Source organism: Bactrocera latifrons, unplaced genomic scaffold (genome assembly GCF_001853355.1).
Source record: "Bactrocera latifrons isolate USDA-ARS-PBARC rearing strain unplaced genomic scaffold, ASM185335v1 scaffold_363, whole genome shotgun sequence".
Taxonomy (NCBI): Eukaryota; Metazoa; Arthropoda; class Insecta; order Diptera; family Tephritidae; genus Bactrocera; species Bactrocera latifrons.
Window position 1 is genome coordinate 33,226 of NW_017537005.1, and position 3,682 is coordinate 36,907.

Genomic DNA, 3,682 nt, shown 5'->3' on the forward strand with positions numbered 1-3,682 from the left:
ATATGACAAGATTTTAGAATTGCCAAAATCTACAAATTGGATTGACACAATCCTTCCCAACTTCGATAACAATCGTATGCGGCAAATGTTACGACTGGAAACTCCGGAATTTCAGCATGTTTTAAGCTTAATCAAAGAAGATACTGCTTTTAAAAACAACAATTCGGTTCTTCAAATGCCAGTGGGATTGCAATTAAAGATCGCATTTTTCCGTTTTGGTTCTAGTGGGGATAGTGCATCCATCAGAAAGGTTGCAACCTTGTTTGGAGTTGGAGATGGAGGAACTGTGATTACAGTTACAGACCGCATTATTTCTGCCATCGTAAATTTGAAATCTAAGTTTTTGTGTTGGYCAACTAKSGAAGAARGACGCAAACTTGTAGYCAATACAATGCACGAGCTGCCAGGGTGCATTGGCTATGTCGATGGCACTGAAATACGTTTGTCGGAATCTCCAATTAAGGATCATGAATTATAWTTTTCCAGGAAAAAACAGTATTCCATGAAAATGCAAATAGTGTGCGACTATTCTTTGAGAATTCGACAAGCAACAATTGGATATAGGGGCAGTGTACATGATGCTAAAATTTTTGCAGAATCAGCTATTGGATGTGCACCTGGAAATTATTTTTGTGAAAAGCAATGGATAGCCGGTGATTCTGTATCCCTTAAATAGAAATATAATTACACCTTTTCGGCAAAATAGCAACGAACTGTCGCAATATAAAAGGGATAGGGTCAACAAATACTTTTCTAAATATCGAGTACGAGTGGAAAATTGTTTCGGCAAATTAAAAGAAAGATTTAGCAGCTTAAAAGAGCTTCGGTTCCGATTGTCCAACGAAAATAATAATAAGAGCTGTTGCAGATGGATTTTAGCCTGCAGCATTTTGCATAATATATTGCGAGACTTTAACGATGACGACGATAATAGCTTTGAATCTCAACGCGAATGGTCAGCTGATCAAAGTTGCCAGTTTAGCAGGAAACAAAAGCACGAAGTGAAATAGAGTAATTTTGCCTAAGACTGTTATTTCGAACTTGTATAGGAAACAACAACAAACAAAGTTACCACGTGGTAAAATGTTTTGAAGTTAACATATGCCAAAATTAACACATCAGATAATAAAGAACTGTGAACACCTTAACTGTTATATTCGCCCCTATCATGCATTTCGACTTGGATCGAAATTTTCTCCGTTTGGCAACTTTGGTATCATGCGTTCCGTTCCCGTTCGGTTCAACTTCGAAATTTATAATTCTGCCTATCATGAATTTCGATCGTAGCTCCGTTATGCTAAGTTGCAATTTTATTGGCGGAGAGCAGTTATATTTTTGTTCTAGTGTACTTTATCAATATAATTTTCCCAAAAATGTAAGTAAAATTTGTTGTTGATAGTTTTAAAAGTCACCAACATGATTTATTTCAGTTTTTTGTGCTTTAATGATGTTTTTTGATATATTTGTAGGTCAAAAACAACAACACCAGAGCAATACAAAAAATTGGCTGATATAATGACAACCAAAAGAGATGTTGCGCAGGGCTTCCAATAGCGACCGAAGGAAGAAGTGAAGGAGTTTCGGGAGGAAATTGCAAATGCCCTAAATGCACTTGGTCCACCACCAAAAGACTCAAGTACGTGGAGAAAGGTATTGTACTATTGAAAATAAATTTTTTAAATACTTCAAACGTTTTGTTACAGGTGTGGATTGACTGGAAGTGCTATATTAAACGCAAGTTGTCTGCAAACAAAAAGGAAATAATGAGCACAGGTGGAGGTCAATGTCGTTTGCAAAGGATAAAGATTCCATAATAATCCAGATTAAATTATAAGCAACCGAAATATGATATTGCCGATCAAGCATAATCATTATTTTCGTTTGTTATTAATTATTGCTTTAATATCGAATATGCATAGTTCAGCAATATTTAAGCGAACTGTGTACATAACGACACTTGAGCACTTTATTTAGTAATATTAACTTCAACAACTCTTCGAACATTGAGCACTGCTGATCGAATTTTAGTTTTAAGAATTCAGTTCAGAAGAACCAATAAGGCAGAGTGCACTTCATTATAACAACTTTGTGTTTTTCTTTGCTTGACACACTTAACTCTGCACTGAACTACAGGACGCGCCGCGGCGGGAGAGTGGTGCAAAGGAGAGTAATCACAGACCCGCCAAACTACTATCCTAATATACTACCATTTTTCCCTAAAATATTGAAAGCGAAATAATGTCACATTTTGTTTTCAGAAAAAATGGTACAAATAATTGCAAATGGTAATAACGTCACCGCGGCTTTATTTCCATTTCAAATGGTAATAATGTYCAGTGCCTTTATTTCCATTCCAATTGGTGGTTCCACAGTGCCGTTATTGCACCCCACCTGTAATAAGATCTAACTGGCGCAGTCGTGTAGAATTGAACATGAAATGGTGCGAGCTGCTTTTAATTGCAACGGTCAGATTGATTATAGTATGTACGGAAACCGTTGGTGCCACTGCGTTAGTGGTGCTAAGTGAACGAGAAATTTTATAAATTTGATTAATTACAATTTATGTCCCAGTCAATCAAATGTGCGATGAGCTATGTAGTTATGTATGACTACCCTAGTAGTTGTAATTTAAAGCCAACCATGCCACAGAGGCATGGATTTGAAGCTGAACGTGACGAAATGTCACGAGTCAGCATTTTTTAGTAATGTATAGAATTTAATATATAGCTTAAGGGAGTTGTTGGGTCACCGATTGCAAACCACTGCATACTTCAACCATATGTTCTTGTACAGGGTGGCTGATGAAAGCCGCTACCAAAAAAAAAATTAAATAACTTTTTTTCTATTTAATGAATTTAATTTTTTATTTTGCAGATTGACTTTTACATTTAACAAAAATGGATAACTGGTACACTGAAAAAAGAATTTGGATTGTCCGCCGCTATCACGCACTGGAGTCTGTAGTTTCGGTTCAAAGAGAGTATAGGCATTTAAATTGCATTATTTTTAAAACTAATTAAGCTATATTTAATAAAGTTGATTAATACTTGACCCCCTTACAGTGACGTTACTCGTCCCTTTGCTACAATTTCGCTGATACTTTTCGCTGTTTCGTAAATTTTCGCGGTTATAAAAAAAGCTTTATAGCCCTACAGGAGTTTTAAGTTTGAATTGAATAAAGAGTTGCTAAACAAACCGGTAACAACTGGAGAAATTAAAATAATATGTAAATATTGTAAGCCGTGTGTTGGAGGAACAGTAAAATTGCCTCAATTGGTCCCACCACCAGATCCTTTACGGTCTTTACTTTCTAGGATTGCAAATGATTCTAAGCACTTCGTGGTCAACATTCAGATATATTGTATAATCGCTGTTATACAGCTGTGCGGAGGACATCATTTTGCCCTACACATATTATGTAGGACAATTTCATGACCACTCTCAAGAGCTTTGCTCACAAACTAACAGTTTTCGAAGAATCACAAATGTTTCTTCATCAGAATAACAATTTAATAAACATGTTCGAAATAACATTGAATCGGATGACATTTCTTAGCCATAATATTATTATTATTCTAGTTATTTAATAAATAAAAAATAAATAAATATTATTTAAACATACATATGTATGTATGTATGTATTTTTATTCATACTTAGAACTAAATAAGTTAAGTATTTATT